General features: G+C 42.6%; 1 protein-coding gene across 7 annotated transcripts in view; it reads left to right on the top strand.

Annotated features, from left to right (window-relative positions):
* FHIP1A (FHF complex subunit HOOK interacting protein 1A) overlaps positions 1 to 27,196 on the top strand; it is a 311,586-nt gene that overhangs the window by 145,083 nt on the left and 139,307 nt on the right. Inside the window, exon 3 of one of the 7 annotated variants that reach the window (XM_055550631.1) lies at positions 25,579 to 25,853. The exons of 5 other annotated variants lie outside the window; for them this stretch is intronic. The gene's annotated coding sequence lies outside the window, so the exon portion shown is untranslated. Of the gene's footprint in view, positions 1 to 21,862; positions 21,980 to 25,578; positions 25,854 to 27,196 lie in introns of all 7 variants that reach the window. One more of the 7 variants, XM_055550632.1, reaches the window with a different exon arrangement.

The raw sequence follows: 27,196 nt of genomic DNA, 5'->3' as shown, positions 1-27,196 counted from the left end.
AGACGTGCAGAGGTGACCAGGGGCCTCCTGGAGGAAGATGGGTGAATGCTCCTCAAGTGCTTGGGTGTGTTTAGGTAGCATAATGGGTAGATTCTTGTACCCTCACATCCTGGAGCTTGGTAAGGATTCTAGCTCCTGAATCAGGTCAGAGAGGCAACTGGTGGTGGTGGCTTTCCTACACAGGGTGGGGAGAGAGAGAGAGTGGGAGTGTGTGTGTGTGTCTGCGTTTGTGCGCGGTGGGGTAGGGGATGCTTGCTGAGCAGGCGGAGAGGGCAGGGTGGTCATCAGCCTCCTCCCTTCCTTCCCTTTTCAGCTCAGGGGCGTGACTGGCACGTGTGATGTGTCGTGAGTGGAGGTTTCCTTCTAGGACAGAAGCACCCACCTTGCCTTGGTATTAGAAAGCAGCTGTTGGTGCTCCACCTCGGTGGCGTTCCTCTGGGTGACTGCAGCGCTGCTGACTGTCAGATGAGAGCTGTGGCCCTGACGGGCTGGGGAGACACCAGTCCAAGCCCCTCCCTGTAGGCCTGGGGAGCATATAAGAGGGAACCAGGGTCTGGAGTGCACAGAAAGGCCGTCTTTCGTGGCATATAGGATGCATTTCCTTTAGCTCACTGGAGCACACACTGTGACTTCCAATTATGTAGGCTTCTAGAAAAATTAGTATTGAAAATCCCTAAAGTATGCCCATAGACCTGTTTACCAATCTAGCTGTGATTATTTATTGATCGTGTGCCATGTGATTAGACCTGTCCAGCCCCTGCTCAGATAGAACAGTAAAATTTGGTCCAGGGATTTCAGACTCATTCTGTTTGTGATTTAGGTTTTTAGGGAAAGGCCATTTACCCTGAAATCGAGACAGATAGCCTCTGGGAGTTCTGAGTGGAAATTCATCTGTTTCCTCTGTCATCTTAGAGAAGGCAGCACGCTCGTACATCCAGCCGTGGATTATGCGTAATCAGCAGTGATGAATGCAGGAGCATTTTTAATTAGTCTTCATGCCCTCTGTCTAATGCAATCAGAAACCCTCGATCAGACTAGAGATTTATAATCAATCATTCAGCATTTTCTGAGGTGGGTATAAACCTATTTGTTTTTAGCCTGTAACTTAAAATACCTGCTTTAGAGAATTATTATTTAACCGGGCAGATATCTGTAAGCTGAGTATATTTTGAGCATGTAGACTTAAATCTCAAATTGCTGATTGCTCTGATTAAGGGTAACTGTGTGAATTAAGGTGTCTCTAACCTTCACTGGAGAAAACCTGCCAACAGACAAAATAGTTTCAGAGAAAAATATCAGATTGGCATCCAGGAGGCCTGAGTTCTAAGTCTAGCTTTGCGAACCCCAGTTTCTTCATTTATAAAAATAAGGATGAAAATAGTTGGAATTTAAATCTTCATTATGTCATGTGGAGTTGAGTTCAGTTCAGTCGCTCAGTCATGTCCGACTCTTTGCAACCCCATGAATCACAGCACACCAGGCCTCCCTGTCCATCACCAACTCCCGGAGTTCACTCAAACTCATGTCCATCGAATCAGTGATGCCATCCAGCCATCTCATCCTCTGTCGTCCCCTTCTCCTCCTGCCCCCAATCTCTCCCAGCGTCAGAGTTGATTACTTATAGTAGAATCCTAATGGTAAACATTTTTGGACCATTGATGGGCACTGGGCTACAGCATTGTGCCTTAAGCAGGTGCATGAACTCTGCATGATCTCATTTATTCCCACGTTATCCCTTGAGGTAGTTAGTATGAAATGACCACCTCTGTCTTAGTCTGTGAGTTCCTGGTGGGGAGGCTGATCTCTGTAGGGTACAGATTTGGAAATGTCAGATAAGAATTCACAATGGTAAATAAAGATCATTGAATTGAATACAGAGCCCTACAAAAATGATCTTACATTTGCCTTAGTGGGTCTAACAAAATTCTGCAATTAAAGTGAAATTGACAAAGTAAAATTTCTAATTTAACTGACAGTCAGATAATTCCTCTGTTTTGCTCTTCTGTTAAAATGACATTCTGCCCCCAAGGTGAAATTCTAGAGGAGTCCAAAAGCAAGTTGATTGTCACTGTTGGGCCACAGCATTAGTGAGCATGTGCACGCGTGCTCAGTCATGTTGACTCTCTGTGTCTCCTTGGACTGACGTGCACCAGACTCCTGTGTCCATGTGATTTTTCAGGCAAGAATACTAGGATTGGTTGCCATTTCCTCCTCCAGGGGATCTTCTGGAACCAGGAATCGGATCTTTGTCTCTTCCATCTCCTGCATTGGCCACTGCACCACCTGGGAAGCCCCATTAGTGAACACATGAACTAGCAAATATGCATATAAATATATTCGTTTAAAGTAGTATATCTAGGGCTTAAAGTGGTTATTTTTGTCTGGTTGAGTGATACTACATTTTTTTACACATCTGTATTTAAAGTATTTTTCTGAAAGAATCTGTATTATTTTATTATAAGAAAAAGAAATGAGCAAAAGGAAACAGTACAAACTTCCTGAAATAGAACAAAGGGCTCGAAACTGCTTTCAAATCTGAGTGTGTGAGGAAATGTAATTGTTACAAACAAACACAATTTTTATCCTGAGGTGATCCCGTTTGGTTAACTTGCCTTTATTCACACTGATAATTGAAGAGGTCTTTGAGTTCTTTGAATCAGGATTTATAAAAATTTCACTCTGATTATGCCTTATTAGAAATCAAAAGAAACCAAAAAAGAAAAAAAAAACATAGAAAGCACTCTGGGAACCAGCCTTTTTCCTCCCAGTAGTTAAAATTAATACCAGTAAAACTTGTTAATTGTAGAATTTTAGAATACATACAGGTTCAGTTCAGTTCAGTCACTCAGTTGTGTCCGACTCTTTGTGACCCCATGAACCACAGCATGCCAGGCCTCCTGTCCATCACTAACTCCTGGAGTCCACCCAAACCCATGTCCATTGAGTCGGTGATGCCATCCAACCATCTCATCCTCTGTTGTCCCCTTCTCCTCCTGCCCTCAATCTTTCCCAGCATCAGGGTCTTTTCAAATGAGTCAGCTCTTCGCATCAGGTGGCCAAAGTATTGGAGTGTCAGCTTCAACATCAGTCCTTCCAATGAACACCCAGGACTGATCTCCTTTAGGATGGACTGGCTGGATCTCCTTGCAGTCCAAGGGACTCTCAAGAGTCTTCTCCAACACCACAGTTCAAAAGCATCATTTCTTCGGCACTCAGCTTTCTTTATAGTCCAACTCTCACATCCACACATGACCACTGGAAAAACCATAGCCTTGACTAGATGGACCTTTGTTGGCAAAGTAATGTCTCTGCTTTTTAATATGCTGTCTAGATTTGTCATAGCTTTCCTTCCAAGGAGTAGTATCTTTTAATTTCATGGCTGCAATCACCATCTGCAGCTATCTTGGAGCACAGAAAAATAAAGTCAGCCACTGTTTCCACTGTTTCCCCATCTATTTGCCATGAAGTGATGGGACTGGATGCCATGATCTTCATTTTCTGAATGTTGAGCTTTAAGCCAACTTTTTCACTCTCCTCTTTCACTTTCATCAAGAGGCTCTTTAGTTCTTCTTCACTTTCTACCATAAGGATGTTGTCATCTGCATATCTGGGGTTATTGATATTTCTCCCGGCAATCTCGATTCCAGCTTGTGCTTCCTCCAGCCCAGCATTTCTCATGATGTACTCTTCATAGAAGTTAAATAAGCAGGGTGACAATATACAGTCTTGACGAACTCCTTTTCCTATTTGGAACCAGTCTGTTGTTCCATGTCCAGTTCTAACTGTTGCTTCCTGACCTGCATACAGATTTCTCAAGAGGCAGATCAGGTGGTCTGGTATTCCCATCTCTTTCAGAATTTTCCACAGTTTGTTGTGATCCACATAGTCAAAGGCTTTGGTATAGTCAATAAAGCAGAAATAGGTGTTTTTCTGGAACTCTCTTGCTCTTTCAATCATCCAGTGGATGTTGGCAATTTGGTCTCTGGTTCCTCTGCCTTTTCTAAAACCAGCTGGAACATCTGGAATTTCACGGTCATGTATTGCTGAAGCCTGGCGTGGAGAATTTTGAGCATTACTTTACTAGCATGTGAGATGAGTGCAATTGTGCAGTAGTTTGAGCATTCTTTGGCATTGCCTTTCTTAAACAAATAAATTTAAATAAAACATACACACACAATCCCACTTGCCAGAAATAACCACTCTTGACATTTTAGGTTATATCCTTCCAGAATTTATATTATGTATACACATATGTGTGTGCATAGGTATGTATGTGTGTATTTGTAATCACACACAGAGATATATGTATAGTGCTTTGTCACCTGTTTCCTTACAATAGAGGGCAGTCCTTCAGACTGTTAAGTTTAATGAATGCAGGGACTGTGCCATTGGGCCTGTCTGCTTTCCTAGTACAGCAACAGTGTCTGACACAGAGCAGGAATTGAATAAAGATTCATAGAGCATCAACATCTATCTTACCTGTCTTTCCAGGTCAGCTGTTTTACTCCCAAGGATTATTTTGTTGACTTGATAGAATTTCATGGTATGGACATACCACATTTGCTTGTTTCTAAGTCTTTAACTATTAAAAATGCACTGCTGAAATGAAGTGTTCTCGTAGCCAAATGTTGACACGTTGTAAATTATTTATTACAGTTAATAACCTAAAAACTGAATTATTGGATCAAGATATGTATGTGTTTCTCACTTTTCTTAGCATTTCCCAATGTCCCCCAGAGAGGTGGTGCCATCTTGTATTCTTAGTGGAAGAATTTAGTGTCTAATTTCACCTAACACTTGGGAGCATGGCATGGACCCTTTTTTTGTTTAATTGAAAATTTTATTGAGAGCATTGTAAATTCTTACGCTGTTGGAAGAAATAATAGAGTCATTCCTTGTACACTTTACCCACGTTCCCCTATTGGAAACATTCTTGCAAAAGTGTACTATAGCATCATAAGCAGAATGTTGACATTGACACAGTCCTCAGATCCTCCCTGGTTTACTTGTACTCATTCGTGTGTCCCCGTATTACTGTACTGAGTTTTGTTCAGGTTTACCACCAGTGTGGGTTTGTGGGTCCACCACCACCGTCAAGACACTGAGCAGTTCCAGCACCACAAGGGGTCCTCCTATTGCCCTTTTATAACCATGCCCCCTCCTGTTGCCCTCCCAGCCCCCGTCTTCCCATACCTAAGTGCTGGTAACTAATTAATCTTCTATTCATAAATATTGTCATTTTATTGTGACCATCAAGGGCTTAATTTCAAAATACACAAACAGTTCATAAAACTCAATAACAAAAAAACAACCCAATCAAAAAATGGGCAGAAGACCTAAATAAATATTTCTCCAAAGAAGATATACAGATGTCCAGCAGGCGCATGAAAAGATGTTCAATGTCTCTAATTATTAGAGAAATGCAAATCGAAACTACAATGAGGTACCACCTCACTCCAGTCAAAATGGCCATCTTCAAAAAGTCTACAAATAACAAATGCTGAAGAGGGTGTGGAGAAAAGGGTGTGGTACACTGTTGTGGGAATGTAAGTTGGTGTAGTCACTATGGAAAACAGTGTGGAGGTTTCTCAAAAAACTAAAGTCAAAGTTGCCATATGATCCAGCAATCCTACTCCTGGGCATATATCTGGAGTAAAATATAATTCAAAAAGATACATGGACCCCAATGTTCATTGCAGTGCTATTCACAATAGCCAAGACAGGGAAGCAATCTAAATGTCCATCAGCAGTTCAATGGATAAAGAAGATGTGATACATATCTTAATGGAATACTACTTGCCATAAAAAGAATGAAATAATGCCATTTGCAGTGACATGGAAATGCAGTGAAAATTCTTAGAGATGGGAATACCAGACTACCGCACCTACCTCCTGAGAAATTTGTATGTAGGTCAAGAAGCAACAGTTAGAACTGGACATGAAACAACGGACTGGTTCATATTTGGAAAAGGAGTACATCAAGGCTGAATATTGTCACCCTGCTTATTTAACTTATATGCAGAGTACATCTTGGCAAATGCTGGGCTGGAAGAAGTGCAAGCTGGAATCAAGATTGCTGGGAGAAGTATCAATAACCGCAGATATGCAGATGACACCACCCTTATGGGAGAAAGTGAAGAGGAACTAAAGAGCATCTTGATGAAGGTGAAAGAGGAGAGTGAAAAAGTTGGCTTAAAACTCAACATTCAATAAATAAAGGTCATGGCATCTGGTTCCATCACTTCATGGCAAATAGATGTAAAAACAGTGGAAACAGTGAGAGACTTTATTTTTTGGGGTTCCAAAATCACTGCAGATGGTGACTGCAGCCATGAAATTAAAAGATGCTTGCTCCTTGAAAGAAAAACTATGACAAACCTTGACATTACTTTGTCAACAAAGGTCCACCTAGCCAAAGCTATGGGTTTTCCAGTTTGAATGTGAGGATATATGGATGTGAGAGTTGGACCATAGAGAAGGCTGAACACCAACGAATTGATGCATTTGAATTGTGGTGTTGGGGAAGACTCTTGAGAGTCCCTTGGACTGCAAGGAGATCAAACCAGTCAATCCTAAAGAAAATTAATCTTGAATATTCATTGGAAGGACTGATGCTGAAGTTGAAGCTCCAGTACTTTGGCCACCTGATGTGAAGAGCTGACTCATTTGAAAAGACCCTGATGCTGGGAAAGATTGAAGGCAGGAGAAGGGGATGACAGAGGATGAGATGGTTGGATGGCATCACTGATTTGATGGACATGAGTTTGAGCAAATTCCGGGAGATGGTGAAGGACTGGGAAGCCTGGTGTGCTGCAGTCCATGGGGTTGCAAAGAGTCAGACATGACTGAGTGACTGAACAAGTGACATGGATGGATCTATAGATTATCATACTAAGTGAAGTAAGTCAGAGAAATGCAAATGCCGCATGCCATCACTTATGTGTGAAATCTAAAATATGACACAAACGGACTTATCTGTGCAACAGACTTACAGATACAGGGAACAGACTTGTGCTTGCCAAGGAAGGATGGGAGCTTGGGATTAGCAGTTGCAAACTATTATATATAGAATGGATAAACAGCAAGATCCTACTGTACAGCATAAGGAACTGAATTCAAGATCATGTGATAAACCATAATGGAAAGGAATATGAAAAAAATGTGTGTGTGTATATATACATGTATAACTGAATCACTTTGCTGTATAGCAAAAATTAATCAACACTGTAATTCAACTGTACTTCAATAAAATAAAAAAAATTTGTCATTTCAGAAGTGCTATGTAAGAGAAATCATCCAGTATATAACCATTTGGAATTGGAGTTTTTCAGTCAGTGTAATTCCCTGGTCATTTATCCAAGTTGTTGGTATCAATAGTTCGTTCATTTTTATAGCCGAGTAATACTCTATGGTATGGATGGACCACAGCTTGTTTAACCATTTGCCTATTGAAGGAAATATGGGCTGATTCCAGTTTTTGGCTGTGAGCATTTGTGTATGAGTTTTTGTGTGAAAGCTCTGATGCTGGGAGGGATTGGGGGCAGGAGGAGAAGGGGACCGCAGAGGATGAGATGGCTGGATGGCATCACTGACTCAATGGACGTGAGTCTGAGTGAACTCCGGGAGTTGGCGATGGACAGGGAGGCCTGGCGTGCTGCGATTCATGGGGTCGCAAAGAGTCGGACACGACTGAGCGACTGAACTGAACTGAACTGAAGTTTCATGTCTCTGAGACCAGTCCCTACTAGGTCACTTGCTGGATTGTGTGGTAATTCAGTGTGTAGTCTTTAAAGAACCTGCCAAACTATTCCTCAGAGAGGCAGTACCATTTTACATTCTCACAGCAGTGGATGGATGAGCCAGTTTCTCTCTGCATTCCATCAACATTTAGCCTTGTTACTGTTTTGTTTTAGTTTATTCTGATAAGTGTGTGGTAATATGTCACTGTGGCTTTCATTTATATTTCCCTAATAACTAATGATGTTGAACATCTTTCCATGTGCTTGTTTGCCTTTTGTATTTCCTTTTTGGTGAAATCTCTGCTTGTGTCTTTTACCATTTTCTAATTGAATTATTTGGTTTTGTTACTGTTGAGTTTCTGAGTGTTAGGGCTTCCATTGTGGCTCAGCTGGTAACTAATCCGCCTGCAATGTGGGAGACCTGGGTTCGATCCCTGGGTTGGGAAGATGCCCTGGAGAAGGGAAAGGCTACCCACTCCAGTATTCTGACCTGGAGAATTCCATGGACTGTGTAGTCCCTGCGATTGCAAAGAGTCGGACACGACTGAGCAACTTTCACTTTCACTTTAATAGTCTAGCTCAGATACGTAGTTTGCAGATACTATGGAAGCAGTCTTTAATTTGTCTTTACATCTTCTTCATGTAGTCCTTTATAGAGCAAAAGTTTTAAAAATTTTGATGAGGTTCAGTTTGTCCGTTTTTTCTTGTATGGACTGTGCCTTTGGCATCAAATCTCAGGTCCCTTTTGCCTCACTGCCATGGACATGTTCCTCAGAGACCTTCTCATCCTGATTCTTCCCTGTACTAGCTGAGTAAGCAGACTCATGTTTCTTAATCTCTCTCTTCTTCAGTTTTCTCATTCATGAAATGGAGATAAGAATAGTATATACCTCATATGGCTGTTTCCAGGATTAAGCCATTATATGTAAGGTGCTTGGAGTAGGACCTGGTTGGTGTTTATATTTTTATTATCACACCTCTTGCATCATATCACCTTGGGTGCTTGCTGGGGTTAGGGCTCTCAGAGTCTGCAGGTCAGCACGAGTCCCACCTGGTTCTTAAGGACATTTCTGTTTCCTGTGCGAAGTGAACTCCCTGGTCTTTCTTTGGTAGTGTGGTTGGGCACTTCTGCCAACGCCTTTTCTCTAAGACGCCTTTTCTAAGAAAATGCCTTTCTCTAAGAGTACGCTGAGTGTTGCCAGAGACTAACCAAAGTTTCTGTAGAGTCGAGTTTTGGTGGAACTCTATAGCCAACTTAATTCCGTGGCACCGCTAGGGTGAGGCAGGTGTGAGACCACAGGGAGGGTGGGGGTCTGTGGTAAACTGGAGACCGAAAGGGCGCTGGATGAAAACAGTAGGAATAGTAAGAGTCGGTCTGTGACAGGATTCAGCATTCTGACTGCTTGGTCCCTTACAGGATTCAGCAATCTGACAGCGATGGTCTCTTACAGGAACGATGCCTCCTGTGGTGGTGGGGGCCGTGAGAGGCTTTGTTTGCTGATGTGTGTGTCAGTTTTCTTGTAAATGGGCTGCTCCAGGCCAGCAGTTTTTCTACCAGCTTGTCTATTACGGATTATCATCCAGTGTAAATACTGGAAATTAAACTCGGGAGATAACCTCAGGCTATAGAGACAGCTGTGTGTACTTCCTTTCTCACAAGGGATGACTCTATAGGATTTTTTCCCATAAGGGATGTCACAGAAAGCACAGACGTTCTTCCCGGGGAGACTTCACTGACATTTCCTCTAAACAAGACATAATGTTGCCTGGAGATACTGTTTTAAGGTAGAAGCCAGCTCTTGACAACACAGCTGGCTTCTTACTGTAATACAACGGGCGTTCTCTCCAGCAGTCAGAGGGGTGCTGTGGATTGTCAGTTCTTTCCCCTCTCTCTGATTTCTGCCTGCAGCCTGCTGAGTGCTCTGTCTGGCTGGCTAATTTCAGGATCTTTGAAGGGCCAGACTTCTCTGCCCACTGCTTAGTGTGTGCGCTGTTACAGTAATTACATACTTTCATCAAGTAATATATAGTCTGATGAAAATGTGCCTGTGAAAAGAAAGCTGTTTGTTTCCACCAAGTTGAATTCTTTGCAAAGACTACATAAAGACAAGTTGTTACCAGACATTGCTGTCAAATTGCATGTGGAAGAGGTAACTAGAAGATTGGGAAGATGTTTAAAATAGAGAATGATTCTACACGGAGATTGATTCACACTGAGATTCTTCTCCGCTTCAAGTAGACAAACCGGAAATTGTATATTATACATCATGAGTGGTTTGTGCGGGAGAGGCGCTCTCAACTTCTGTCAGTAGACTTGTACTTGAAGAAGTAGCTTTGGCCTGTGTGAAAATGTTGGCAAATGAATTTGCTTTTTTTATGGTTCATGATGAAATAAGGTATTTAAAATGTGTGTAGCTGTCATTTTTAGTGATTCCCTGCCTTCAGTGACATTTCCTATTAATCTGCCAACCACTGCCTCGTTACAACCAGGATTTTGGCGGTCATTGGTCCCACCGGGCTATATTCTGACTACTGAGTAGCTGAAACCTGACTGAGACTAGTCTATAGTCAAGGGATGGAGGAGGTTCTCTTTTTAGAGAAAACAGTGCTCCAAAAGCAATGTATTTATAAAATACTTAAAAAAAATTCTTACTGAAATTTAAAGTTTGACTCTTTTTTATTTTATACTGTAGCTCTGTCTAGCTTTAGTTTTTAGAATACTAATCAGTAATTACACATTTGGTAAAAATCAACATTTTGTTTTCTTTTCCTGTGAAAAATTTATCATATAAAGCATGCTCATGATTTAATACAAGGTGATACAAAGTGATTCATTTGTCAAGTTCAAGGGTGTTTGAGATACTTTATGGCAGTGAAATTGGGCATAATAAATTATCTTTACTTCAGGCATGAGCTGATTCATTGTTTTCTATAAGATCTTAGTGATAAAAATAAGGAGTCTATGAAGTAAAGAGTATCCCTCATCTGCTTATGCAGTGACTCAGTTCTGCCTCCCGGTCCCCTCTGGGTGTGTCCAGATGGCCCATGCCAGCCCGGCCGCTCAGCCACTCCAGTCAGCTCACCTGACCCACAGCTCTAGGAGCGTCGCCTGTGCTGGCTTTCTGGGCCAGGGATCCTTCTAAGCAGTGCTTTTGAAGGCAAAAGAGGCAATACAAGTTGGATAAACAACTACTTAAATTTTTCCTCATGCAGACTGACTTTGGTCTGAGTCCATGAGAGAGAGAGACTACTGAACATCACCGTCCTTGAAGAAGAAGGTTTGCTTTTTGGATAGCTACGTAGCCCCTAGTGGGAACCAGTGAGGCAGCTGCCCTGGTGATCTGCAGCTGTCATCTTTCTTTTCTCTAGGTTGTTCCTCTCTAACCTCTAAGGGTTTTTTAGGGCACCAAACTGGTATTTAGACTCTGTCTCGCCTTAGCAGCAAAAGGCTGGACAGAGATAATCACATATTAACCTGCACACAGTGTGGGCTCAAGAGTATTTGTTGAATGGATGGATGACTTTGCCGGTCTCAACAGACATGACTTGTGCTTGCTAATCACCCCAAGTGAAGACGGGCGTTGCCAGCCCGGCTGTTACAGCATGAAGCTGAGAGTGGGGATGTTAACGCAGGCGTAATGTGGTCCGGTTGCCCAGCCTGAGCTGCTAATTGGACTTTCGCCACAGCGCACACATTTTCGCAGTCCTTTATGATCCTTCCTCTTTTCCACCACGAGAGCTCATTCTTTTGAAGCTCATGTCTGTGTCATCACCATCCAATAACATTCATTAAGCTCCTCCACGCTGAGTACTGCCGGGTTCGTCCCTGTTAATGAGCATGAGCGTTTAAGTTGGAGGATAGGATTTTATGTGACATGGCTTTGTCCTGGGAGGGCTAATCTGCAAGTACATATGATTTTGGCATGCCATTTCCTCAGTTCAGTAAGCTAATTAGATTAATCACATATTTTTGTTGACACACTCTGGCTGCCACTTTAAAACTAATACAGTTATGTAAAGTTTAAAAATAAAATAAAATTTAAAAAAAAAAAAAAAAAAAACAACAAGGGGGTAAATCAGCTTGTCTTCGTGCCGGGAGATGTTATCAGTCCTGGGCTCCTTGTCAGTATTAGGCATTAGCGAGCTTTTTATCTTGAGTTTCTAAATAGCCACTTTGGTTACACAAAGGATGTTCACGCTCTGTGATTTCTTGCTAAGCACTTCTATCGTTTGCTGCAGTAGACCTTTTCAGTCAGCGCTGCTTGTAGAGACTATAGTGTCGTATGATGCTTTATTTTGTGCTGCTGTTGGTTAGGCTTTTTAAAAAAATGCATTATGAAAATGTAATTACCCTAAACATTTTGCGATCAAAATAAAAGGAAGCATTTCTGGTCCAGCCCTCAACAGGTTGTGAGATAATGGCGTTTCTCCCTTCTGTTTGCTTCCGGTATTCAGTGTTTCTGAGTCCTCTCTTGGTTTTCACTTCAGACCATTCTTTCGGCTTCCGGCTCTTCTGTGTCTGGGTGCTGTCACTGGCCCAGCCCTCCAGCACCACACCGCCTGCTCTATCTGTGGCCTCTCTTTCTCCCTGTGTTTGTCAACAGTCTCCTTGTGCCCCATTCTCTGTTTAGCTGCTGCACAAAATTCCTCGCCATCCCTCTTCTGTCCTCTAACCAGTTTGCTCAGAGATCTTTTTCACAGTTGCCCAGGGCACTGGAGCTTGACTCCTTGCCTGGCTTCATTATGGGGTTCCACACCCGCTTTCAGGGGCTGTTCCTGTGCTTTTGGGGGCTTTCCTGGTGGCTCAGCTGGTAAAGAATCCACCTGCAACGCAGGAGACCTTGGTTCAATTCCTGGGTTGGGAAGATCTGCTGGAGAAGGGAATGGCTACCCACTCCAGTATTCTGGCCTGGAGGATTCACTGTACAGTCCATGGTGTCACCAAGAGTCAGATGCAAAATTTTCCTGTGCTTTTTAGAAGTAGTCATCTGTCCGTCCAGGGTAAGCTTGTTTTCCCTATAGGATGGTGCCATGGTTAAGAGCCTGAGCACTGGGGTTAGATTAGTCTGGGGTTAGAGGCTGGTTCCACCACTTGCCTTGGGCTATCAACCTCTCTGCCCCAGATTTCTCATCTATAAACTGGGCATAATAATGTTCCTTTCTTCATAGAGGTGTGAAGTGTGACTTGTGTGTGTGTGATATGCAATAAGGATTCAGCAAAAGGGTGAACTATTGGGACTTCTATGGTGCTTCAGTGCTTAGGACTTCGAGCTTCCAAAGGAGAGGGAGTCCCTGTATTGGATACTTCGTCAAGGAACCAAGATCCCACATGCCACGAAGTGTGGCCAAAATACAAAAAAAGGAAGAAAAGATAAAGGGTGAACTATTAACATATTATGCTCACGTAGTCTAAAATGCCCCTCCAATAATTATGCTGTTTCTTGTGTAGTGCTTGCTGTGTGTCAGGCACTGTCCTAGAGCGCGTGTTCACATGAATTTGTTTAGTCCTCACTGGTCGTCTGTGAGGAAAGAACTGGTACCAGGCCCATCTTATAGGTGAGAAAACTGAGGCTGAGAGTTTGGAGTGACTCTCCTAAACTCGCACAGTCGGCTAGGGTTTGAACTCGAGAAAAGCAGCTCTAGAATCAGTGCTATTAAGCACTATTCTGTAAATTTAAATTCTCCTTGGGAGTCCCCTCCAGAAATCTCTTCAGCCTTGCCGCCTATCGTGATGCCTCTCTGCTGAATCCCTAATGCATGTATTCAGCAGAGTAAGTTCGTAATTGCTTACGTCCTCATTGTTTTATATTTTTCAGTCCTGTATATATTCTAGAAATTCCTTTGGCTGCAAAGTTACTACATGTTAAAATGGGGAATCTCAAATACGGAAGCATCAAAGAAGAAAATAAACCTGGAGATAACTGCTAGTCACATGTTATCTGTCCTCCTAGTGTTATTTATAAATATTATACACATGACAATGTAGGACATACATACACATTATATATTATAATAGCCATGTCATATGTATAATTTTATGCCCTGCTTTTCTTGCTTAACATTATAGTGTGACCATTTGCCTGTATCATTAAATATTATTCTAAGTCACCAGAGTGCAAACAGCTTAATTGTGTAGTTAGTTTTTGTCTGTGGTGGACATATTGTTTACTCTCTGTTTTTCAGTGACTAATAAGCATTTCTACTATTAGATGGGTCGTAGGTCATGGCTTTAAAAAAGATTTCTGGTCTGTATGCAAAATTGCCTTGCAGAGATTGCACCAGTTTATTGCCTCCACTGTAATAAAACAGTTTTATTAAAACTCCAGGTGTTTCACAGTCCTTGTTGACTACTTGTTCACTGTTCTTATTGACCAATAATGTTTTGACTCATCGTTGCTGATGTGATAGCTGATTAGGGTAAGGGTTATGATTCAGGTTTCACTGAACACAAAGCACTTTTAGTAACAAGCACTTGGAGTTCCGTGAATACTGACTTGGTCGGCTTTTCAGGAGAGATGTGATAGGCTCTGTAGAATTCTAGGATTTAGGAACTGGAGGAGACGGTACAAACCATTTAATATAGCCCTGTGTTTTGAAGATAAAGAAAGTAAGACACAGGTTAAGTAACCTGTCCAAGGTCTTAAAACTGGTTAGGAACAGAATGAGTATTAGCTTGCTGGTTTTCAAGCTCATTGATTTTTCACCGTTTCACACTGCTTTTCATTTACCTCAATTATTCATCTTACATCTCTCCATCTGGCTTCCCTGACATGCCTGACCAGATGTGAGAGTACTGTGTGTGACCATAGAACAAGGAAATCAATGCTTGCCCCTCTGGGACTGAGGTAAAGGATTCTGATTAACCTCATCAGACACTCCAGCTTTGTCACCATTTAATTCCTCCTTCCCCACTTAGAATGCTCTTCCCTGGTGGCTCAGATGGTAAAGAATCTGTCTGCAGTGTAGGAGACCCAGGTTCGATCCCTGGTTGGGGAAGGTGCCCTGTAGAAGGAAATGGCAACCCACTCCAGTACTCTTGCCTGGAGAATTCCATGGACAGAGGAGCCTGGCGGGTTACAGTCCATGGGGTCGCAAAGAGTCGGGCACGACTGAGTGACTAACACTTTCACTTTTCTTTCCCCCACTTAGAGCTTCTCAGGTGCTAATGTTTAACTCAGATAAAACGGAAAGGGTGTGAAGAAGATAGGGACCAGAAATGTGGCCTGACGGACAGACAGAGGCCTCAGAATCCATGAGGTTATGCCGAGTGCTTGGTGCTTGGAGACAGCTTTCCTTAGGGGTTATGGACTCTGGTGTGACTGCAGTGTCTGGCTGTGCGGCCCTTCTCATCTTCTCCCATGGTGTTGAGAAAAGCTGGGTGTGCAGCCGACCCACGGAAGCTGGCTCAGCCAGACTGGCCCTTGCCTTGGAAACTGGTCCTGGGAGCCTTCATCTTAACGCAGTTTTATTCTGTAGGTTTGGAAGTGTGGAAGTCTCTCTTGCCCTCAATCTTTTTGCATTTCTCGTAAGAGCATTTGGTTCCCCAGGAGGATCTGGGTAGCGTGGATTACTTTCTGTATATCGATGCTGTGGGATGGAAAGTAAATGCAACGAATTTTTGCAGTTCACATCTTTTTTTTTTTTTTTTTTTAATTGTGATAATGAAGCTGTAAAAAGGTTAGGAAATTCAAGGCTGGAAACACACGTTAAATACTTATCTCACCTTTATTGCTGATCGTATTGACTGAAATTACCAAGGCAAAATGGTTTCTTACTTTCTTAGTCTCAGAACAACCTACCTTTATCAACTTGTCCTTAACAAAGAACAAAAGCCGTTATCGACATATTATAAGAATTTATCTTGATAGGTTAAAATTTTCATTAAAAACAATAAAAAAAGAACCCTGCTTTGAAAGCCTCCAGCCTTTGGGGGAAGGTGAATGTCTTAATTCTCTTTAATATGCTTGTGGATGAGAAGCACAGAAAAGGAACTTTTAAAAGATGATTCTGTCCCATTTATCTTTTAGGAATGTATTTTAATTTTTTAAACATCATTGAAATGATAGTAAATGTGGACTTAAATTTGTGACACAAGAACCCACTTTGCCTTTCTTTTGCTTGTTCATTCACTTACTCATTCATTATTTTATCCAACAAATATTTCTTACAGGCCTACTATGTGACAGGCACTGTGTAAGGCACTGGGGATAAAGCAGTGAACAAAATGTAGATTTTGCTTTCACGGAGTTTATAAAAGTCTTGTGGGCAAGAAGCTAAGTCTTTCTGGGAAGACTTCCTGGTAGTGGAGCCACGTAAGTCGAGACCTGAGGAGTGAGAAGAAATCTGAAGACAGTGCCTACTATAAACAGATCTGGAGGTGCGAGGGGAAGTGGGGCTGCACAGACACTGTGTTGAAGAAGGCGGGCTGTGTAAGTATTCAGGTTTAATGACAGTCTTCATCTCAGAAACAAAACCCTTTGCTATTACTGGGTTAATCGAAAAGTTCATTCGGGTTTCTTCGGTAAGATGTTAAGGAAAAACCCAAACAAACTTTTTGGCCAACCCAATAGTTTAAAACTGAAACATTGTTTAAAGCTTAAGTTGTGGCCAGATTTCACCGGCCTGGGGGAGTAGATTCCAAGGCTTGGCTTAGGGTCACAAAAATATTCTTTTTGGTCCCCTCTTCATCAGCTCTGGCGGCTCCAGCTGCTCTGTGCCTCGCCAGTTGTTCCTTTAGTTTGAAAACTGCATGGCGATTCTTTCTCTAGGTTGGCAGTTCTGATTAGAGTGGATTATTTTGACTCAAAAACCAGGAGGAAATAATCGAGAGCTGCTTTGTGGCACGGTGCCATAGACTGGCTGTGTCTTGTCCCCTGGAGGGTTGTCATGAGCGACTGCCGGCCACCAGTTGCACCCTACGTGGTGTGAGAGGTGGCAGAACTGCCTGCAGATGTGTTGGAAAGCAGGGCTTCTGAAACAGGATGCTCTTACTGTCCTGTGAAGGTAGCTCTCAGAGAAAAGCCACCCGCCGGAGCAGGGTGTGGACTCACAGAAAGAAAAGGTAGAGTTCAAGGTCATCTAGTCAGTGTTCTCTGAACTTTCTTAGACACTTTTTTTTCCCTCCCAACAAAATCTTCTTTGGAAATCTAGGCTGGTAAATCTGATAAAAGCAATGAATTGACACCTTAGAGAGTTTTAATATTCATTATTTTCAAATGCCTGAAGCAGTGCTTTTTCCTAAAGCTCCTGGGTTCTGGACAAGCAGAGCCTGAAGAAGAGCTGATAGTAGCAGCTTGCTGTTATTAGTGTTTGCTGCAAGAGCCACTGTGCAGTAGGTACCACGTCTCGTCTCCCTTGTAGCCCTCTGAGGTAGGCATGGTGTTGGTCATCTCTGTCTTACAGATGAGGCATTAGGCTTAATCTGCTCAAGATCACATAGCTAGTAAGTGATGGGAGCTGGACTTGAACCGAGGTCTTTCTGATCTCCTTCAACCAGGTCTTCTTAAACCAGGCAGGTTTAAGCTGGCTTAAAACTCAACATTCAGAAAACTAGGATCATGGCATGAGATCCCATCACTTCAAAGTGACAAACTTTGTCTTCTTGGGCTGCAGAATCACTCAGATGGTGACTGCAGCCGTGAAATTAAAAGACGCTTGCTCCTTGGAAGAAAAGCTATGACAGTGTATGAAAAAGCAGAGACATCACTTTGCCAACAAAGTTCGATATAGTCAAGGCTATGGTGTTTCCAGTAGTCATGTGGATGTGAGAGTTGGACCATAAAGAAGGCTGAGTGCCGAAGAATTGATGCTTTTGAACTGTGGTGTTGGAGAAGACTCTTGAGAGTCCCTGAGACAGCGAGGAGATGCAGTCAGTCAATCCTAAAAGAAATCAATCCTCAATATTCATTGGAAGGACTGGTTCTGAAGCTGGAGCTTCAATACTTTGGCCACCTGATGGACTCTTTGGAAAAGACCCTGATGCTGGGAAGGGTTGAGGCAGGTGGAGAAGGGAGCGACAGATGGTTGGATAGGATCATCGACTCAATGGAGATGAGTTTGAGCAAACTCTGGGAGATAGTAAAGGACAGGAAGCCTGCATACTGCAGTCCATGGGGTCGCAAAGAGTTGGACATGACTGAGCGACTGAACAACAACTCCGTGACTAACCAGCCAAGGCCCTTAGTCACAAATCTAATGGGATCTCAGCACTTGATGCTACAACATGTAGTCTTAACCTTACTGAGATCACATTTGTGGTCAGTGCCCGTCCTGGGCTTGGGACCAGGAATTCTGAGCCCTGGCCTGGTGTTCTTGGCGTGTGCCGTCGTGACAACTGCTCTGGAAGTACCAGCGTGATGGTTGCTGGATGAGCTAGTTTCCTGGAAACACAGTTCCTTTAAAAGAAAAGGTAGTAGTTCTAGGACACACGTCCTTGTTTTCACGTGGCTTAAGAACAGTGTTTTTGAAAGGGAGATGAGCCTGCATTAAAGCAGAGGGGGGAATCTCTATTTCTGTCTCTTCCCTTATGCTTTTGCTGTAATCAGACAACTCAAAAACTCTTTGCAAAGGGTATACGTTTGAATCAGTTCTAATGAGGTGGATGAAACTGGAGCCTATTATACAGAGTGAAGTAAGCCAGAAAGAAGAACACCAATACAGTATACTAACGCAAAAATATGGAATTTAGAAAGATGGTAACAATAACCCTGTATACGAGACAGCAAAAGAGACACCGATGTAAAGAACAGTCTTTTGGACTCTGTGGGAAAGGGAGAGGGTGGGATGATTTGGGAGAATGGCATTGAAACATGTATAATATCATGTGTGAAACTGGTCGCCAGTCCAGGTTCGATGCAAGATGCTGGATGCTTGGGGCTGGTGCACTGGGATGACCCGGGGGGATGGTGTGGGGGAGGGGGGGAGGAGGGCTTGGGATGGGGAGCACATGTGTGCCTGTGGCGGATTCATTTTGGTGTGTGGCAGAACCAATACAATATTGTAAAGTTAAAAAATAAAAAATAAAAAAAATGCAAAAAAAAAGGGTTTATTTTTAAAGTGAAAATATTAGTAGCTAGGTTAATTTGTTTTATTCTACAGGCTGTTGGTATGTGTGTATGTATATGTGTATTTAAAATTACCCAAATTTATTTTTATGTAATATTTTTATATATTAATTTTATCTAATATTTTATATAATTTTAAATATATAATATTTTAGATAATAAATTACCTAAATTTATTAAGTAGTGTCAAGCTAAATACATTGATTTTGCTGGTGGTGCAGTGGTAAAAAAATCCACCTGCCAACACAGGAGACATAAGTTTGATCCCTAGGCTGGGAAGATCCCCCGGAGGCAGGCATGGCAACCCACTCCAGAATTCTTGCCGGAGAATCCCATGGACAGAAGAGCCTGGTGGGCTGCAGTACATGGGGTTGCTGAAGGGTCAGATGCGACTTAGGGACTAAACAACACAATCTAAGCACATAAGTAAAAGCCAGTTTTGTATTAATTCTTTTTTTAAAGATTTTTTTTTGACATGGACCATTTTTAAAGTCTTTATTGAGTCTGTTACAGTATTACTTCTGTTCTATGTTTTTTTTTTTTTTTGGCAGCAAGGCATGTGGGATCTTAACTCCCCCACCCAGGGATCAAACCTATACCCCCTGTGCATTAGAACGTGAAGTCTTAACCACCAGATCACCAGGAATGTCCCTGAGTTAATTATCAACATTCATTTGAGAGTCATTTAGAACCATAAAAGACTGAATATTGGAAAACGTTGCTTTAAATAATTGAATATTTTTTGTTAGTTTGCCTAGCTTACAAAAGTGATGTTCGTTCTCTGTTTGAAGGCTTGTAACATCTTAAAATTTTTTTATTTTATAAAAATCTTTTTTTCTAAGTGTCTTTAGTGGCTCAGAGGTTAAAAGCATCTGCCTGCAATGTGGGAGACCTGGTTCGATCCCTGGGTCGGGAAGATCCCCTGGAGAAGGAAATGGTAACCCACTCCAGTATTCTTGGCTGGAGAATCCCATGGACGAGGAGCCTGGTGGGCTACAGTCCACGGGATCACAAAGAGTCGGACAGGAGTGAGTGACTTAACTAACTAACTTAGTAACCCTAGGTAGGTAGTTTGCTGTAGTTGACCGACGGCGGTGGTGTTCGCTGCAGGTCATCCTGGGGTCATGCTCTGACATGGAGCAGTTTGTTGGGCTGTGCTCTACACCCTGGGCGGGGGGAGGAGGTGGCGCCGGCAGAGGGAGATGGCAGGAGGAAGGTTTCCGTGACGTCTGCACAAAGGCCTGGGCTGACCCTGCAGAGGCCTCCAGCTGTCCTGATTTGGGGGCAAGGGGGTCGCACCCTCTCTAAGTCCAGGCATGAATGTGGGCTGCCTTCAAGGGGAGGGCATAACCTTGGGCAAAGTGGCTGCCTTCAGCAGAGAACGATTTCTGGAGAGGGCTGACAGCCAGTAGCACTCCTAGCGGATGAAAGCACAAATCTTTCAGGCCCGGAGAGACTGGGTGGACACCACAGCATCTAGCACCGTGCTGTTAACTGTTCAAATTCACTAAAAGGGTAGGGAAGGCAGAGCAAAGCTCATCACATAATCTCTGTGTGGCGAATATGGATTTAAGGTAGATGGGTAGTTGTACGAGATGTAAGCTGTTAGCAAATCCAGTTTTCCCCTGTGTGTGTGTGTGTGTGTGTGAAGAAAGTTTGATACTTAAGCCTGTAAAAATAGAACCGCTTTAAAAATACAATTTACCTAATTTATGGTGTGATTTATTCTAGTATTAAATTCTAAATCTGGCTAAGTCACAGATCCTTAAACTGCTCACAGAAGAATGTGCTTTGTATTATAATTATCCGAGGAAAAGTCTGGGAGCACGCTGCATGGGGAAGATGAGCACGGTCTACAAAGATTTTATAAAACCAGGAGCCAAATTGCAGAGTCTAGTCCGTAGGGGAATTTCATGTGAAGATTAATGACCTGAGTTTTTCATTTAAAATATTGCATGGTTTTATATTTCATAAACAGTTACAGAAAAAAACATGCAGTTACATTTTAATTTGCTAATTTAAATTGTGTACAGAAAGTTACTGTAGACATCCAACTGAATTTATGAGCTATTCCTTGCAATATTGATCGGTATACACCATATGAAAAAGAAAACACAAAAAGTATTTGGAATCAGCATTCTTGGTAATGCATCTTTCAGTAGGTAACATAGCCCCTCTCTTAGAACTGGTGATGAATTGGGATATTTTAAATGGCTTGTGTTTAGTGGGGTTTTCTTTCTTTTTAAGGGATTCCCTGGTGGTTCAGATGGTAAAAGTGTCTGCCTGCAATGCGGGAGACCTGGGTTTGATCCCCGGGTCAGGAAGATCCCCTGGAGAAGGAAAGGGCAACCCATTCCAGTACTCTTGCCTAGAAAATTCTATGGTTGGAGGAGCCTGGTGGGCTACAGTCCATGGGGTTGCAAAGAGTCAGACATGACCGAGTGACTTCACTTTCACTTTTCTTTCTTTTTACAGGCAGGATAATCAGTATTGTTAATCTTTCTGGTGTATGTTGGAATTACTAACCAGTTGAACTTCACTTGCATAAACTAGAGCTTGTGTCAGCAGGACGTGTCACCGAGTCTCCAGTGACTGAAACCCCAGGTTTCTAGGCCGTTGGATGCATTGCAGCAGAGCTAGTGGTCAAGGCTCCACCTGCCAGTGCAGGAGGCGTAAGAGCCCTGGGCTGGACCCCTGGGTTGGGAAGATCCCCGGAGGAGGGCACGGCCACCCACTCCAGTATTCTTGCCTGGAGAATCCCCATGGACAGAGGAGCCTGGTAGGCTACAGTCCATAGGGTTGCATAGAGTCGGACATGACTGAAGCGACTTAGCATGCATGCACGCAGCCATGACCTGTGGTTTCAGCTTCTTCAAGCATCATGTTGCCTAGTCCCAAGCTTTAACCTCCCTTGAAGTTGGATTTGGGATTGGTACAAGTTCCATGACACTGTTCTGTGGGCCTTATGGTAAAACAAGCAACTGGAGATGTTTCATTAGGGGCTGGAATGCAGGGAATCACACCCTGTTTTTAATCCACACACACTTCTCATTTGCTCAGGTGACCTGTTTCCCCATGTGACCCTCAGATACATTCCTGTATAACTGCGGTATCAGTGAAGGAGCCTGTCCTTGGTGCAGCCCCTCCTGACCATGGTTCCCTCTCTGGACCACAGCTGTGAGTTGATTCCTCCTCTCTTCCATCCAGTATTTCCAGTCCTGCCAGTCCTCCGCACTCTGCCTCTTGTTAATGCCACTGTTGACTTTTCTTTAAGCACCAGTTTCTTCATCAGTAAAGCGAGTGTGGCAGTCACTACCTCACTGGGTGGTTGTGAGAATTACACAGTCTAATGTGGTGCCGGCCCAGATAGGTGCCCAGCAGATGACAGCCCTCTGTGGGGTCACAGAATCTGACACAGCTGAGCACGCTGCAGCCCAGCTGGTGGCTGGTATGTTCTTTGCCAACACAAACGTGGCCCTTCACAGTAAGCTGCTCATCCCCCAAGGCTTGGGGCTGGATCTTATCAGATGCTGTACACTGCACATCTTGGGCAGTGGATAAATGCTTCTTGAATAACCATGAATAACATCAGATGCCATCCCTACCCTCAAGGAGACCAGAGTCTGGTTCTGAAATAACTACAGCACAAGGCAGAAACTGTATCATCACAGGGAGATATAATGAAATGAAGAGGTTCAGAGCAGAAAGATATGAATCAGAGAGGTTGAAGGCAGGTGCTTAGTAGGCATTCAGCATAATGCTTTTGATCCTGGCAACCAAAGGTTTGGGGGATGCTGAAAGTTTTTGCTAGATTCTTCTGGGCATGTTATATTTCTACTGTGAATTCTACCCTTCGATTTTTAATGACAACTTGTTCTTTGAACTGTGCATGTAACTGGGATGGACAGAGTGCTCTTTTTTTAGCCCAAGCAGATGGAATTAGATCTGAGGGCATCTGTTTGAGCCATCTAAGTCCTTCTGACACTTTTATAGCTGTTTACTACATGTATCTATTGTTTACATTGGGTGTGTGGTTATGCTGAGCATATGCTAATTTCGTGTGCTTGGTTGTGGTTAGTGGGTAGGTAATTTGAACATTTTTGCTTTTAAAAATTTTTTCACTATGTAGTTATTCTCCTTAGTGGCTTTGAAAAGATTCTTTCTCCAGAGAGAGAGCCAGATGAGAGTTAACTTATTTTTAATCACATCTTGGGGGCTGGCATGTTCCGTGTGGTGGTCCCCCCACGTCCGTCCTATCAGTGGGATTTGGGAGAGGAGTCAGAGGGGCTGTGCTCAGACCGTGGCTTGTTTGATTCCCCCAGAGGCGCCGGTTCTTTGATCTTCTACTAGTGTAGCTCCTCTGATCTCTTATTCTGTGAAGTGCTTGTGTCTCTGTATGATGGATGTTTCACTGACCCAAGTAAATGGAAGAAAATTTTCTCCAGCCTTTAAATGTATTGCTTTCCTTGTTCTTTCAAAACACACGCACACACACACACACACACACACACACACACGGTAAGAACATTTCAGAGGCATTTGGCCTTTAATGGAATCGGAAGCACTGACAGGTGGTTTCACTGGTGAGAATCCATCTTTGTTTCTCCTTGACTCTACTCCTGTCCCACAAGAAGGGAGCAATCCGCCTCCTCCTCGTTTTTTTGAAACGAGTATCTGATTTCACTGAATTTTGCACTCTGGCTCTTATTGTCACTTTCCTTTTTTCCCGTTGAAGGAGAAGAAAAACTCTCAACTGTGTACAGAGTAAATTAAATTATGAGGAAAATAGTCTGTGGAGTTAAACAAGGTGGACGGAGCCTTTGGCCCAGAATCGAAGCATTGCCCTGATGTGGTTGGTAGTGTAACCCTGACTCACAAACACATTAGTCACTCTGATACACTGTTGCTTTGACTTGTTGCCCCAGGGCTGGCTGGTGGACTGAGTTGCTCAAGTCAGCTAGTAATTTTGACCAAATCAATGAATAATTATAGTTTTGTGCAGGCAACAAATATAGAATACTGATTCTGTTAGACCAAAGGAGATGTTATTGTGACGTAATCATGTAAAAGATTTAACTCCAGCATTAGAGCAGTGCTTTACTTTGTTCTTACTTTGGGGCTTCAGTTCTCAGAACGCATGATAGAAAAAGATGGTGGCAACATTTCTTGTTTTGTTTTTGTTGGTTTGTTTTGGCCACGTGGCGCATGGAATCCTAGTTCCCTGACCAGGGATCGAACCTGCACCCCTTGCATTGGAGGCTCGAAATCTTAACCAGCTGGACCACCAGGGAAGTCCTGTGGCAACTTTTTATTCTCTCAATAATCAATATATGAACATGTGAAAGATTCTCTGGTGCTAAAATAAATACATATATTTTAAATGCATTTTAATAATAATAAGAAGCATATCTTTATAAGCCCTCAGAACTAAATATGATCAGATTTAAAACTTCAACTTTTCACAGAAAGATTTCTCACAGGAAGAACCTGGGCATGAGCAATTCATATGGCAGAGCCAGAAGTCAGTGCCACTAATTCTTCTATCAGTTTATTAGAGAAATACTCATATTAGCAAGACCAGGTCTCTCTGAAATGCAAATATTTACATTTGTTTGCTTCCTATTTGCTCATCCTCTTTTTCTTCACATTTAAGGCATCTTTTTCCAGAGTATGTTTATTACCAGATTGCTAATTGACAGTGTTTGTATGCTATATTTGTGGGTGTAAATTTTAAATATTTTAGAAACAGAGCGTGTCTCTAAACATGTTTACTTACTTGAAAAAAAAATCTGTTCTTAATTTTACTTGAGTTGTCTCCTGGATGCTTTACCTGTTAGGTTCTTTTTCTGTGAAAGCAGGGAGTATAATTTACTTGGAACTTAGGGCACATTTGCTCTATGGTTGATAGTTGTGAAGCTTCTCCGGGGTCATTACTCTGAAGAAGGCTCCAGTATTGCGTGGTAACGTCAGCCACTGTATATATCCTTGACCAAAAAATGAAATAAACTCAGAAAGAGAAAGAGAGGACGGTAGTTTGGAAGGTTTGGGTGCGTTTTGAGTTTATTGTTGGGGAGCTGTAGAGGGGGATATGTGCATACCTGCTGGTTCCTTGCTCGCTCCCAGTTTCCACCTGCCTCTCACGGTGTGAGGCTCACACTGCTGAAAGCAATTCTTCCAACTGAGGATACGTGTTACTGTTTATACAGCCTGAGCCCAAATGCCTCCCGCTTGTTGGGTGCTCAGCTATGTCTCCAACTTAATGAGGAAAGTAGGTTGATTTCTAATGAGTGCCTTGCTAAAGGGGTGTTCAAGAGGAATTTTGAGTCTTTGTATGTCTTTCTTTATATACCGACATTAGAGCTTAATCGACAGATAAGTTCTATTCCAGTAGTACAGAATCAGTTTATCAATTTTTGATAATCCTGCAGGGCATAGAATGGGAATGAATTATTATGTGTATATGTTAATAGTATATATAGCATTATTCTTGCCAAAACAAAAAAAGTGGCCAAATTCTTCTTTTGCTTCCATACCCTCTTCTCAACATCTTTGAGTTTAAGTGGTTAATTAGCTCTTGAGTGCAGGATGCTTTTCAGGGGAACGTGGGAACTCTGTCTACGACTCTCTTGGTCCCAGGTTTCTACTGGAAGCGCCAACTCTAGGGAGAAATAGTGCCAAATGCAAAGTTTATCTGAAGCAAAACTCAATTTAAAACACTGTCTTCAATTTCTCTTCTCTGGCTTTTGCTTTCTCTTTCTTTCCCCTCTGTACACAAGACATGGATACACACACATTAATTGAGCAGAGAAGAGTTTTAATTCAAGAAGTATGGATATCCTGAAACCATTCAAATCTGTGCCAGTCACTCTAGAGGCAAGTGGAGATAAATTGAAGCAGAATATGGGAGAGTTGTGATCTACCCAGTGGAGGCTTATAGGTGAATCAGTGCCCTTCCTCCCCGTGAAGACTGCCTCTCTGCATTCTGCTCAGGGGGCTGGCAGCCATCCAGTCACTATAAGCCACCCTCGTTGTGACAGAGGAACTGCTTGATGTAAGTTGTTATCATTTTTACTTTTATTTCTTGGAAGGGCATTGCAGTAAGATGAAATGCTGTACCCCAAGCAGAAATTAGAGCCTTCATTACCCTTTGTTAATTGCAAATGACGCATGACTTTTCTATTGTGGAGTCTCTGAAAAAACAGCAACTAATGATTAGCATTTACATCTTTGTGCAGAGCTACACGTTTATAAACGTGTGCCTCTCGGTCCATGAGAGGGAGAGAGAGTAGGTACCCGTCATGGAGGTAAAGCAGTGCTTCACTCAGGGGTAACCAGTCTCTTACCAGGTTCTGTCTCAGCACTCCACAGAGTGATGCTTGTGGCGAAATGAGGCTTCAGAACAGTGAGATCTGCTGTCAATGAGTTGTTGTTATTGTTTAATGGCTAAGTCATGTCCAGTTCTTTGCGATTCCCTGGACTGTAGCCTGCCGGGTGCCTGTGTCCATGGGATTTCCGAGGTGAGAATATTGAAGTGGATTGCCATTTTCTTCTCCAGGGGATCTTCCAGATCCAGGAATTGAACCAGCATCTACTGCATTGGCAGGTGGATTATTTACCAATGAGACCCGTGGAAGCCATGGTGTCAATGAGCATCATACTTCAAAAAGAGGAAGTTTAAGAAGCTTACTTATAGGTGTATAATAATTTTTGGTTTTCAGGGAAAATGATAGTTTGAAAGGTTTTGTACAAGTAGAAACAAATGCTATAAAAAGGCCAAATAATTTGAAAAAGCTGCTGTGAATGGTGGCGGCACCGCCCCAGTATAGCTTAGCAAATCGCAGTGCCGGAGGGTTTTGAATAAGAGAAGTCTTGATAGTGAGCTATATTTACTTTGACTGATTTTGTTTTTTCTCAGAAAGAGGTTCTCAAAAATATCGAAAACCTTATTTATGCTTCTCTAACATGTCATTTTCATCCATATTTATTTCATCGGCGTTAACAACTTACATGCTATGAATTGAGTTCGTTTTCCTTTGTGTGTTTTCTGTTAAAACTTTTCAGACATTTTGTGGTCACTGTAATTGATTCAAATGGCATATTACATTAATGTACTCTTTTATTGCTACTCATACTCACCAGGCTATATATAATCATTGTGTAGGCTTTTCGCTTTCTCAGAGAGACGGAGACTTCAAGTCCACTGTAACTGCTACACCCAAGCTGAACTTATGTACTTCCCTTTTTGTTTTCGATGTTCTTTTGCTTTTGTTAGTTAAATATGTTTTCGCGAAGTAGTACATAATCATGGTACCAAATTCCGAAAGTAAGGAAGGGTGCACGGTGAAAAGCAGGTCTCCCTGCCTCTCTGTCCCCAGCCCCCAGTGCCCTCTGCTG

This window comes from Bubalus kerabau, chromosome 16 (genome assembly GCF_029407905.1).
Source record: "Bubalus kerabau isolate K-KA32 ecotype Philippines breed swamp buffalo chromosome 16, PCC_UOA_SB_1v2, whole genome shotgun sequence".
NCBI lineage: Eukaryota > Metazoa > Chordata > Mammalia > Artiodactyla > Bovidae > Bubalus > Bubalus kerabau.
Note: the sequence above shows the minus strand (reverse complement) of the source record. Positions and strands in the feature narration are given on the sequence as shown.